The 13,870-nt window shown below is 42.3% G+C and overlaps 1 protein-coding gene across 4 annotated transcripts in view; it reads right to left on the reverse strand.

Moving 5' to 3' along the window:
- Positions 1-13,870, reverse strand: part of RNASEH2B (ribonuclease H2 subunit B) — a 58,891-nt gene that overhangs the window by 41,448 nt on the left and 3,573 nt on the right. The window lies entirely within an intron of this gene.

Here is a 13,870-nt window from a genome sequence, read left to right on the forward strand (position 1 = left end):
TGCGCCTAGCGTTGCCCGAGGTCTTTGCTTTGATGCCTAAGAAGTCAAAGGAGTTACGCATTCACTTCACCAGAGACATCTTCAGCAGGCTCCTGGGCCAAATCCGAGCCACAGCGGGGTTTTGTTTGATGTGCACATTTGAAAAAAATTGATTTTAGGTGCCAATAGTTGTAAATAGGGTGATTTTACATAAAGCACAGGCTTCAAATATGTTCTTTCCTAAATATGAAAAAAACATTATATGTTCTCATTCATTTGGGGAATATAAATAATAGTGAAAGGGAATAGAGGGGAAGAGAGAAGAAATGGGTAGGAAATATCAGAAAGGGAAACAGAACATGAAGACTCTTAACTCTGGGAAACAAACTAGGGGTGGTGGAAGGGGAGGAGGGCGGGGGGTGGGGGGTGACTGGGTGACGGGCACTGAGGGGGGCACTTGATGGGATGAGCACTGGGTGTTATTCTGTATGTTGGCAAATTGAACACCAATAAAAAATAAATTTATTATTAAAAAAAAAAAACAGTCATGTAAAAAAAAAAAATTACCAGGCAGATTTTGCCTCGCAAGATCAAAAAGCCTGGCGACAACCAACTCTGTCAAACTCCAACGACCAGTCTCTACTTCCCCTTATTCCTCTGTAGCACCTTGACCACTTCATGGTCAGACGGTGATCAGATGTCACGGGGGTCCTCCCTAAACCACATTCTCGTCTGCTAGAGTCCATGTACCCACAGCACCACGTATCAGGTGCTGCATAAATAACCATTTAGTCACAAACACCACTCTCTTATTGAGTCTTTTTTATCACCAAACTTTATTTTATTACCAGTTTTCTATTCCCAGCTCAGTCACATTCCGAGGCACTAAGAATACAGCAGTGAATAAAACAAAACCCCTGCTCTCAGAGCAAGACTGCATCCATTACACCCCACGATCCCCACCCCACCCCAACTACACCAGCCTACTTCATCGATTCCCAGGCTCCATCCTCCCCTCTCCTCCTCCCCTCATCCAGTCCCACAGGACAGGGACTAGGGTTCATATCCACCAGACCTTGGAGGCCCTGGGTCCAGAACAAAAAAAGGATTCCACAAATGTGAGTCACTTCTACAATTTAAAATTTGCTAGGAGACATATTAAAAATGGGTAAAATAACTGCGGGTAACATATTTTATTTCACCCAATATATCTAAAGTATTTTCATTTCAACATGTAAAGAAAATTTCCTATGAAATATGTTAGCATGACGTTACCTGTGGGTTTTTTATAGATGCCCTCTATTAGATTGAGGAAGTTCCCTATTCCTAACTTTTGGACTGTTTTTTACCATGAAATAGCGCCATATTTTCTCAAATGCTGTTTCTGAGGCTGAGATGGTTATGTGGTTTGGGGCTTTTATTTTATTAAAATGGTACATTGATTGATTTTGGTATGTTCAAACAACGCTGCATTCCTAGGATAAATCCCACTTGGTCATGGTGTATGATGCTTTATACATACTTCTGGATTTGGTTTGCTACTTGCTGAGAACTTTTGCATCTATGTTTATGAGGGACATCAATCTGTGCTTTTCTTATGCCTTTGGTGTTGTTATGAAAGTAACACTGGCCTCATAGAACGAGCTGGGAAATGTTTTTTCCATTTTTTGAGAAAAGTTTAAAAAGGATTAACATTAATATGTTCAATGTTTAGTGGAATTTACCATGAAGCTATGTAGGATTGGGCTTTTTTTTTTCTGTGGGAAGCTTCTGATTTACTAATTTCTTTACTTGCTCTAGGTCCATTCAGATGGTCTGTTTGAAGAAATAGAGTTGGTTTTGGTAATTTATGCCATTCTAGGGCTTTGTCTACCTCATCAAACTTAACTATTTCCTTGGCCTACAGTGGTTGATAGGGTTCCCCACGATCCTTCTTCATTTCTGTAAGATCAGTAGTTATGTACCCTCTTTCATTTCTGATTTTAGCAATTTGAATCTTCTTTTATTCTTAGTCATTCTAGCTAAAGATTCAGTAATGTTATTTATCTTTTCAAAAGGACCAATATTGGTTTGATTTTTTCCTTCTGCTGTTTTTCTCTTCTCTACTTTGTTCATTTCTGTTCTAACCTTCATTCCCTCCCCTTACATTTGCTTTGGGTTTGGTTTGTTCTCCTTGTTCTAGTTTCTTGAACTGGAAGTTTAGGCTATTTGAGAACCTTTCTCCTTTTTAGGCATATACAACTATATATTTCGCTCTGAACACAGATTTACCTGCACTGCTTATGTTTTTGATATATTGTGTATCATTTTCATTCATTTCATTCATTTGATCCATCTGTTAAGTCATTTATTTCCACATATTTGTGATTTCTCCATATTTCCTTCTGTTATTGCTTTCTATTTTCATGTCAGTGGTTTTGGAGAGCATATTTTGATTGAGTAATTTCAATCTTTTTAAATGTAATGAGGTTTGTTTTATGGGCTATGATACGGTTGGTCTCTTCTAGAGAATGTTTAATGTTCACTTAAGGTGAATGTGTATTACACAATTGTCGAGTGGAGTGTTCTACAGAGGTCTGTCTCTTAAGTCTAGTCATTTTATAGTACTGGTCCAGTCTTCTGTTTCCTTGATGATCTTCCCCTTACGTGTTTTAGCCATATCGGAAATGGGTTATTTAAATCTCCCACTATTATTATTCAAGTGTGTTACATCTACCTTCAATTCTGTCAGGTTTTGGCTCGTGTATTTTGGGGCTCTGTTATTAGGTGTAAACATTTAATAATCGTCACATCTCCCTAATAGACCATGTGCCATACACACACACACACACACACACACACACAAATTACATCTTCATATAAGCCCATCAACTGTTTGTGGTTTTCTTTGCCTTATGAAGTTGTAATTTTTAAAGATTTATTATTTTTTTTTATTTGGAGACAGGGAGAGCACATGAGTGGGAAGGGCAGAGAGGGAGAGAGAATCTCAAGCAGACTCCACACTGAGCACAGAGCCAAGACGGGGTTCATTCTCACAATCTTGAGATCACAAACTGAGCTTCAACTAAAAGTTGGGCGCTCAACTAAATGTTCCACACAGATGCCCCTAAAGTTGTGTTTTAAATTAGACAGAAAGGAGTTACAAACAACACACATTTGTACCGTCTTTTATAGTTAGCTATGTGTTTATCTTTACCAGTTCTCTGTACTCTTTGTGTGGATTCAAGTTACCATCTAGTTTCTTTTCCTTTCAATCTGAAGGACTCCCTTCATGATGTTTGGGGGTCAAGTCTGCTAGTGATGAATCCCCTCAGTTCTTCTGTATCTGAGAATGTCTTAGTTTCTCCCTCAGTTTGGAAGGACAGTTTTGCCAAATACAGAAATCCTGGTTCAGTAGCTTTTCCTTTCAGTATCTTGAATGTATCATCCAACTAATTTCTGGCCTCTATGATTCCTAATGAGAAGTCAGCAGTTTGCCTTACCGAGGATCCCTATACATGATAAGTCATTTTCTCTTCCTGCTTTCAACATTCTCTCTTTAACTTTGCCATTTGACAGATTGACTATGAGGTGTGTAGGTGTGGAGCTCTTTCAGTTTATCCTACTTGGAGTTTACTGAAATTCTTGAATATGTAATGTTTTCCATCAAATTTGGGAGGTGTCTGGGCACTCTTCAAATATTCTCTTTGCTTCTGCCTCTTCTGGGCCTCCCACTATACATATGTTGGTATGTTGGTGGTGCACTACATGTCTAGGAGACTTTGCTCAGTTTTCTTAATACATTTTTCTTTCTGTTCCTCAGGCCAGCGCATCCTAATTGACCTATCTTCAAGTTTGCTATTTCTCTTCTCTCCCAGCTCAAATCTGCTACAGCCTGCTAGTGAAATTTTTATTTCAGTTATTGTACCTTTCAACTCCAGAATTTATACATTCTTTTATAATTTCTCTTTACTGATACACTCTGCTTTGTGATACTTCATTGTCACACTTCCCTTTAATTTTTTAGACAAAGTTTGCCTTAGTTCTTTGAATATATTTATAATAGTTTATTAAAAACTTGGCAGGGTAAGTCCAACAATTGGTCCTCTCAGGGACAGTTTTTATTGACTTTTTTTTCTCTTGTATATAAACCTACCTTCCTTTCTCTTTAGGTGTCCCACACCCCCCCCCTTTTTTTTAATTAGACATTTTAGATAATAAAATAGTTAATGTGACAATTCTGGAAATCAGACTCCCCTCCCCAACTTCCCAAGATTTATTGTTGTTGCTGCTTTTTGTCATCATTTCAGTTGCTGTTTGCTTAGTGACCTTCCAGGACTAATCCTATAAAGTCTGTATTCCCTGCAACCACTGATGTCTCAGTTAGTTTAGTGGTCAGTGAACGATTAGTCTGAGATTTCCGTAAATGTTTTGAACAAATGAGCCTTCTCCCAACCTTCGCTGAGGAGTTCTGCATGTGTTTGGGGACATGCCTGCAACACTCAAGCAATTTAAACTTCTGCCTTAGCTTTTATTAACTGCTTGCCTAGGGCCTCAAAATCAGTCAGAGGTGGGAGATTAGGGCCTTCTAGGTCTTTCCTGGGCATGCACACAGTCCTGAGTAAATGCTCAGCCTTTTAATTTCCTAGGAATATGTCAGAGCTTTTCAAAGTCCCTTAAGGATACCTTATCCCTTTTAAGTTTTTGGCCATGTTCTTATTTGCCCAACTGCTAAAGCCCCCTCAACAACTGATATGTTAAACAATTGCCACTGATTATTTTTGACAAAGGCCCTGGGGCCAGGGCATTTTCTGCAGAGCAAGTTCTGAGCTCCAATCCAGCTTTTCCAGGGACCTGCAAGACAGGTCAAACAGGGACAATACTCTGGGAATGAAACTTTCTGAGAAGCTCCAAACAAGGCCTGTCCCATCCAGTGGTTGCAATGCTCCGTGTTTTTTTTTTTTTTTTTTTTTTTTTTTACAAGTACCATGTTTGCAAGACTGCTGGTTTTCAAGGTTACTGTAGACCTGAGGAGAGGGATATGTGAGCGGTTCAAGTTACAATGCCACAGACCCTGCTTAATGAGATTCAGCAGTTTTTCTTGAATAAACACTTCTCAGATTGTTGGAAGACTTGGCTAATTTCAAGAGTTTTGAAAAAGTTGATTTTGGCCATCTCTGCCAATGTTTTCATTGCTTTTATGGAGGGGTGGATTTACCCTCACCGGATTTTGAAGGCTTAGCATGAGTAAAGAACTCATATTGCTATAAGACTTTTGATAAATTCTTTAGTCTATACCTGGCTGTAGACACACAAAATTACTTGTGACTATAAATTAAAGGCTTTATGAAAGCTAAAGGGGTTCTTTTTAAATTCTCCTTTAAATCTGGAAAATCCTGGGTCATCCCATGGCCTAGTTCCTCACCCACAGGCTTGGAAGCTCTATCTTTTTTCTAAATTTTACCTGCATCTAGTGTAGCTGAAGGATAGCTAAATTAATTAAGGAAGAAAGAAAATCTGCTTTTAGAATAATGGGAAAGAATCAGAAAAATAAGAGAGTGGGAGTGTGGAGAAGAGGTCTCCTCCATTAACCCACTTTTAACTCAGGACTATTTCTTTAGTAATGTCCGCATAGAAAGAGCACAAGAGCTGGAGACCAAAAGGTCCATAATCCACTCCCAGCTCCTCTTCTTACTCAGCAGTATGTACTTGGGCATGATGCTCAGACTCCGTGTGCCTCAGTCGTTTCATTTATAAAATGGGCATGATAATAATTATTATTATTTTATAGGTTTTTCTTAAGCTTACATATATGGGAAAGTAACTAGAACATGTAATAAGCACTCAATTAAAAATCAGTTTCCTTTCTCTCAATGACATGGAAACATTAAGAATACGTAGGTAATAAGATCAAAATATAAAAGTCAAAAATTCTAAGCACAGAATTACTTAAGGGCCTAACAATTAGCTTTCCAAGAAGAGATTAAATTAGGACCAAGATATCCTTTTTTAAAAATCCAAAACACAATGCATTTTATCTGAAAAAAAAATTAAGACCATATATAGTAAAGTACCCAGTTTTTGGCATATGTGATACGCTCAATAAATGTTAACGGATGTGTTGGTCGATTTTAGAAAAAGCTCAGTAAGAAATGGTAAAACAGGGCAGCCCGGGTGGCTCAGCGGTTTAGCACCGCCTTCGGCCCAGGGTGTGATCTTGAAGACCTGGGATCGAGTCCCACATCCAGCTCCCTGCATGGAGCCTGCTTCTCCCTCTGCCTGTGTCTCTGCCTCTCTCCTCTCTCTCTCTCTCTCTCTCTGTGTGTGTGTCTCTCATGAATAAATAAAATCTTAAAAAAAAAAAGAAATGGTAAAACAAGTTTTGATACTTAACAAGCTGAACTTCATTTATCTATTCTATTCATTTATCATAAAGTTGACTTCTTCTAAAACTATGCTGAGTAAAATAAGACTTCAAATTATATTTTTTAAACAGCAAGCTTTACACTTTCCTTCTTTTTTTCTCTTTTTTTGACTGTTTTTTTCTTACATAAGAGACGACGTAAGTCCTGCTGGCCAAAAGGCTATTTTCACCAAAATTAAAAAATTCAGACAAAAGCAGGTACTCAGTCTTTTCAGCCACTTTGAACTCAATAATGTCTTAAACTTTCCAAATGTCTCCAGTCCTGCCCCTCTAGCTTCCTCTGTCTAACCAATTCCATGGCAGTTTTCTCAAGGTCTTTGTGTTTTCTATAAAGATCCAATTTTATGTCCCACTGGTCACCATTAATTCACCATTAATTCTAGCAGCAAATCTTCCACCTGTTTGCCATCCTGATCTAACTATCTCAACAGGAAGGAGAATCTGGTTGCTACTTTCCTGACACTTGAACTTTAAAGAAAACATACCAGCGATTAAGAGACAACTATGCCCAATGAATATAAAACAGCAAATAATAGCTCAGGGGTACTGGGCATTTACTCCACACCGCAACGTCCCTGACATGAGTTACATAATGTTATCCTTACAACATCTCTATGAAGTAGCTACTGTTCAGATTCCCATTTTTGTGGGTCGGAAACTTACCCAAAGTTAAGGAAACTGTTCAAGGTCACAGAGCTATTTAACCGCACACAGAACCAAGCATGAACTCAGGCAACCAACCGGTGAAACTGTGACACTTTAGAGAAACTCTTAATCTCAAATCCCATCCGTCTTCACTCAGAAAACATGAGCCGCAACTCTGAAGCACGGTCACTCTGGGACGACTGTCCTCTTACGACACTGGCGTCTTGAACTCCTGTCCCCTCCTGCTGTGTCCTGCCCAGCCATGAGGACCAGAGAGTCCCCGAGCAGCTGCCCCCACCCCAGTGCGGCCTGGATCCCACACGGCTGGGGGTGCGTGCCGCAGAAGGAAAAGCAGGGGGTGGGGGCGGCCGGGGAGAGCGAGAAAGAGAAAAGCACTGGATCAAAAAATACATAAATAAAAGACGAGAGAAATCTGCTGTGGGACACAAGAAACATCGCGTGATAAACCGATAAAGTCAAGTTTGACCAAAGGTGAGAAAAGGAAGCTGGTCTTGCTACTAGAGAGCGCAGCGGCCTACACAGAGCTGCGTGCAGCCTAGGCTTCCCGGGGTAAGGTGCGTGCGTACACAGCAGGGATCAATGCACAGACTTCATGCCTCTGTGCCATCGAGAAGATACTCAGGACGTCTTGCAGAAGCCAAATGGAACACTATTTTTCATTTTCAGACTATGCAGTGTGGGTTGTACAGTTGATATAGTTATTTATCACCCACGGTCTAAGCCTGGCAGCTTTCCCATCCCTCCCTTGGTTAAGACCAGTTTCTTCACATCATTCAAAGTTCAAAGACTTGAGGCAGCAGAGAGAGCCACCTTTTGCCAAGTGTTCTTACGACTTGGAAGCAATGGACGTTTGTTCGTGGACCTGTCGGGTCTTTGGCACACAGCAGGTAAGCTCTGAGGAACACACACCCACTGTTACTCGGAAAGGAAAGAACAGACATCAAAGCACCATTCACGTTATTTTTAGATACCATATCAAAGCTATTCAGTTTTCTTAAGAAGATGTAATAGGGGGGAAAAAAAAAGATGAGAGTATCATTCTTATGCTCGTGCAATAGAGTGATTTAAATATGTTCCAGTCCATTCTCCGTAGTCATCGCCATGAAGACCTACTCAACTCTCTTGGTTCCTGTCTGTTTGATCGCCGGGGACAGCTCCTTGGAAACACTTGGTTAGGACACAAGTACAGCGCACGCAAGACAAATCAGCATGATTTTCAAGTTACTTGCCACTTCCAGGAATGCTAATTTCAGCAATAACTAACGTCTTCCCTTCCCAAGATGTTACCACTGCCATCAAAGGGATCTGGGTCATTTTCCCAGCTTTGAAGCTCTCAGTTTCCTTAAACACGACAGGAGGCAAACCAAGAAAGCTAGAGAGGCATGCACCAGAGAAATAATTTTCAAGTTATGAGTTCCTCTAAGAATATCTTTTGAAGCTTTGAAGAAAGAATAAAAAATAAGAACTGGCCTTCCCCACGGACCACAGAAGATAAAATCTCCATTTTCTGAGGGCTGTCCCTGTCAACAGCCATGTTTCTAGGACTGGCCTGTGTGCTGAAGAAGAAACGGATGAAAAATTTCAGGTGTGCAGCCAGTTCAGAGCCACAAAGTTGGGCAACCTATCAAGATGGAGCTCAGCTCCTGAAATATCTGGGAAGCAGGAAAACTCTGGAGAGGTGGAAAAGACAGATGACTGAGATGTCTAATAATAACCAGGGCCGGCTGCAGGACAGGAGGTGTGCCTGGTTCCCAGTCCTCAAGCTGACAACAGAGGGAGCCCAGGCCCCTTCTGATCCTTCCACCTCTCCCACCCTGGTTAAGAGACCCCCACTCCGTAGCAGAGTGGCCTCTGGCACAAAGCAGGGTCCTAGAGGACAGGGAGAGCCTGTCGTCTCTGCCATTTGATTCCTGTTGAGTGCCGGACAGATGAGCTGACTTCTCTGAGCCTTGTAGAGTGGTGATGGTCAAGCCTGCCTTGACCACTTCCCAAGGCTGCGGAGAGTCAACTACAGCAACATACACCGGCGTGTAGTGCAACGGTCTAAGAGCTGGAAGGTACAGGCTCTAGAGGGTGGGCTTCCTAACAATTACATAAACCTTGGGTAAATGAAAGAAGATAGAAGTTACCGCCCAAATATACTTCTTCATACGATAAACCTGTGCCCCACCTATATGTCACCTGGTCAAAGAGGCCACCAGTAACTGAGAAAGTGCGCATGCTCGGCTGAGACGGGCCTGGTGCCGTGTGGCCCGAGCTCAGGCGCACTGGTGAGTGGGGCGGGGGCTAGCTCTTGTGCTGCCTTGCCTCGCCTTGCCGTCCTCTGAACAGTGCTCCCTACCCTCAGGTACCCCTCGGTCCTCCCCGTCTCCCACCTGGGGCTCGCCTCTCAAGGCTACAGCTAACAGGGGATGAGGCTGGGGTTGCAGGTGATCACAGTGTGGCCGGTTGGAAGGTTGGCTTGAAACAAGAAATAAAGAGAAAAGAGGCAGCTCCTCCCAGCAGGCTCTGAAGATCTGAGGCGTGGCTGCGGTGTGCCGCCTGTTTTCCACCAGGTGGAGGGTGCTGGTTTGAGAAGAGGAAGTTACCTCTTAGAGAGGCAGGCTCCCTGGACCTCTCGGTGCCAGGACACCCTAGCTCCGATGTTCTTAGACTCTTCACCCTGTCCCTGCCCCCAACTTGCACTGGTCCTTCCTAGGACCGTGTGACCCGGCTGGGGAACTCCTAGAGAAGCGCGGGCCAGCTTTGTAACACAATTAGGATGGACGGACTCTACATGAAACAGTGATGTGCATACTAAGGCAGGCTGACTCACGGCGCACCCACATTGTCATCCTGTAATGGCAAGCACACCGAGGAACGTTTGCAGGAGGCCATGGTTGTCCCGAGAAATTCGACCTCAAATGACCTCAAATGCCTTACAAAGAATCCCAGCTTGCCCCTGTGTCCATTATGGCTCTGTGGATTTATGCTCGCCTCTCTGGCCCCCATCTGCATTTTCAGTCTGTACCTGCTCTTAAAGATAATCCATCCAAAATATGCAGTCTATGCTGTAGAGCAGTACTTGTTTGGTGTATTTGTTACAATAGAAATAAACTCCTAAGTAGGGAAAGTAAACAGTAAAATACAGATCAAAGTAGAAAAATGAGAAAAAAATTTAAGAACACTGAGTTTATACTAGGATATATACAGAGTAGAAAGAGGTATTTCCAAAATTGTTATTTCTCAGCAGCAAATTATTTTCTTCTTTATATTCTTCTGCATTACTAAACTTTCTATATTGGGGATGTATTACTATTTAACTTTTAAAAAGTTACTAAAAAAATACTGGGAGAAAAATGTCTACATGAAGGTTTAACTGGTCAAAAGTGAGCAACCAAATGGCTTAGGGTCTTGCAGAATATCATCAGCTCTGGCTAGAGACCTGGGCCAGTTTGGATCTGAGTCGTGTCAGAGGCAGGGAACACAACAGGCATCAGAATGCGCAGAGCTGACCCTTTCAGCAGGCAGCCAGGTCCACTTTAGCAACAGTCATACCTGGAATGGAATGTTACCCTTTAAAGATATTTAAAAAGCACATATAAAGGACCTCTGAACAAAAAGGCTGGAAATCCTAAGGGGCGTGCTCTGCTTTCAGAGACACTCGGCAAGGGCGGGCTCCAGAGCTGAAGCCAAGACGCCCGGCACCGAGAGGCTGATGGTGGTGCCGCAGGAAGCACATGCCACTGGCTTGGACTGCGGGCTCCACGGAGCTTTAGAGGAAAACGATAGTGAACTGGGTGGCTCAGTAGGTTAGGCGTCTGACTCTTGATTTTAGCTCAGGTCATGATCTCAGGGGCAGGAGCTCCAGCCCTATGTTGGGCTCCAGGCTGGGTGTGGAGCCTACTAAATAAATAACTAAATAACTAAATAAATAACTAAATAAACAAATAACTAAATATATAATGCAATAAATAGCTAAAAAATAAGTAACAAAGTAAATAAATAAAATTTAAAAAATATATAGAAGATATGTACACGAATAACTAAATAAAAAATAAATGACGAAATAAAAATTTTAAAAATGCATAGAAGATATGTACACGAATATACATATATATGAATACACAAACATACACACATATATATTGAACTGAATAACCATGATGAAATGTGTAAGTAGGTCGACTAGGTTTATACCACCAGCTTGCACACTACTAGGGGAGAGGCTCAGATGGAAGACTCTTGGGGGAGCTGTGGTCTGGGTTTAAAGGATAAATAGGCATTTGCCAGGCAGAGGACATGGAGGAGAGTAGGTGGGGTCCAGGCAGATCTGAGGTCACAGCCATTCAAAGAAAGAGATTGTGTGTATCCCCAATATCCCTGAGCCTTATAGTAAAGGAGAGTCTAAGTACATAGTGAAATAAGAGCAGAAACAGAAAGATGAGGAAAATTTAAGAATAGCTTTCAGTGAATGTTTACAGGATGCTGACTCTGTCCCAAGTCTGGGGCTAAGGGCTTGGGGTGCAAGGAAGAGCTTAAGAGAGGAGGCTGGGACCGTTTTCCCCACCTTAAACATGAGGAAATTGGGGTTTATCAAGAGGCTGCAATGTGTCCAAGGACGTGGACAAACACACATCCAGATGGTACAAACCTAGTTTTAGGTTTTATTGCAACGCTTTAGGAAATATTGGTAAGTTGTTTCTTAACATTGTGGTGAAAGTTTATTTCCCTATATGGGGACGATCCATGCAGCCCCTTTTCTGTTATTCAAATAAAAAATCATGTTTTCTGCCGGTAAATACCCAGAAATACAATTACTAGACCATACAGTGTAGCTCTACTTTTAATTTTTTGAGGAACCCCCATCTGTTTTCCACAGCGGCCGCGCCACTTTGCGTTCCCACCAACAGGGTGCCCTAGGGTTCCTTCTTCTCCACGTCTTCACCAACACTTACTATTTCTGCTTCTTGAGTCTAGCCCTTCTGATAGGTGGGAGCTGGTATCTCATGGTGGTTTTGATTTGCATTTTCCTGATGATGAGGGATGCTGAGCATCTGTTCACGTGTCTGTTGGCCATCTGGAAGCTGTCTTTGGAAAAACGTCTATTCAGGTCCTGTGCCCATTTTTTAATCAAATTATTTGGGTTTTTTGATGTTGAGTTATATAAGTTCCTTATAGTTTGGAAATTAACCTCTTATTGGATATATTATTTGCAAATATATTCCATTCAGTAGGTTGCCTTTTTGTTTGGTCGATCATTTCCTTCACTGTGTAGAAGCTTTTAATTTTGGGGTAGTCAATTTTTTTTAAAAAAAAGCTTTCTATTTTGTGGTGCTTTTGATTCCCTTGCCTTGGGAGACACAGCTAGAATAATGCTGCCGTGGCCATCCCTATGTTTACTGCAGCATTACTTACAATACCCAAGATATGGACTCCAAGTGTCCATCAATAGATGAATGGATAAAGAAGATGACGTATATGTGTGTGTATATAAATATAAAATAAACAATAGAATATTAGTCATAAAAAGGATGAGATTTTGCTATTTGCAACCACACGGATGGACCTAGAAGCGTTTTATACAAAGTGAAATAAGTTAGACAGAGAAAGACAAATACCGTGATTTCACTTAGGAATGGAAAAACAAAATAAAACAAAACAAGTAAACAGAAAGCAGAATCAGGCCTATAAATACAGAGAACAAAGGGATGGTGGCCACAGGGGAGGAGACAGGGGACGGGGGACGGGCAGAACGGGTGAAAGGGAGTGGGAGATCCGCCCCCCAGTTATGGGACGGAGGCGGCAGGAGGATACGAGGCACCGCACTGAGCGAACATAGCACCGAGGGGATGGACGGGAGCGATGTTCGTGGCCAGCACAACACACGGTGTCCAGCTGGTGAATCACTACGTCGCACACCCGAAACTACTGTAACATCGTGTGTCAACTATGCTCCCAAGAAAAAAAATATCATAAACATTTCTGACTTTCCTTTTATGAAAATGTTTTTCTGCCCTGGGAAGATAAATATGTGAGCCTTATAAGTTCTCATAAATGTCCTACATCTTTCGGGCCGATTCCTAGGCCAGTGATGCCAACCGACAGGTGACCAAGTCCACACTCGGGACCGTGCGCGGCCGGCCCGGGGAACAGGTCTGGCGGCGGTCTCGCCAAGGTCACCGGGGTCGCCACCAAAAACAATTTTGTGGATAGAACCAGCCTTAGGATCCGCGTGGAAAATACCAAACGTGCCTCCAGGCTGCTGACGGCCCGCAGGAGACTACTCAGTAGGGGACAAATACTCAGGGACTGTCCACCCGCAGCACCCGAATCGCGCCCCCAGCGCAGCGTCGCCAGGGGATGCGCAGGGCCCCCCCCAGGGAGCAGGCCCTCTCACTGGGTGAGCCTTCAGCCCACAAGCTCTCTTAGGAACACAACCACGCGCCGGGCAAACGGTGCTGCCCAAGAACGGAAAACCCACTTCTAACCCTGTACCTTTAGGAAGAGGAGGGAAAAAGTTTTATGGTTGTTTGCTTGTTTGTGCAGGGCCGATGACAAGCCATTCAGGTCTGTAGCTATTTTCCTTTACCACATACTTTAAACTGTTACTTTTTTTTTTCTCCCCCAAATAAGAGGTGTTTCTTGTAGGCTTACTAAAAAGCTACAGGACTCTAATCAGAAATAACAGCAATATATATCCTCTCTACCATGAACTATAAAAATTAGTCTTGCCTTCTAAATTTCACTTTTTTTTTTAAGGTTTTATTTATTTATTCATGAGAGACACAGAGAGAGAGGCAGAGGGAGGAGAAGCAGGCTCTCTGCAAGGAGTCCGATGCA

The sequence above is a fragment of the Canis lupus genome, chromosome 22 (assembly GCF_003254725.2).
Source record: "Canis lupus dingo isolate Sandy chromosome 22, ASM325472v2, whole genome shotgun sequence".
In the NCBI taxonomy this organism is placed as follows: domain Eukaryota; kingdom Metazoa; phylum Chordata; class Mammalia; order Carnivora; family Canidae; genus Canis; species Canis lupus.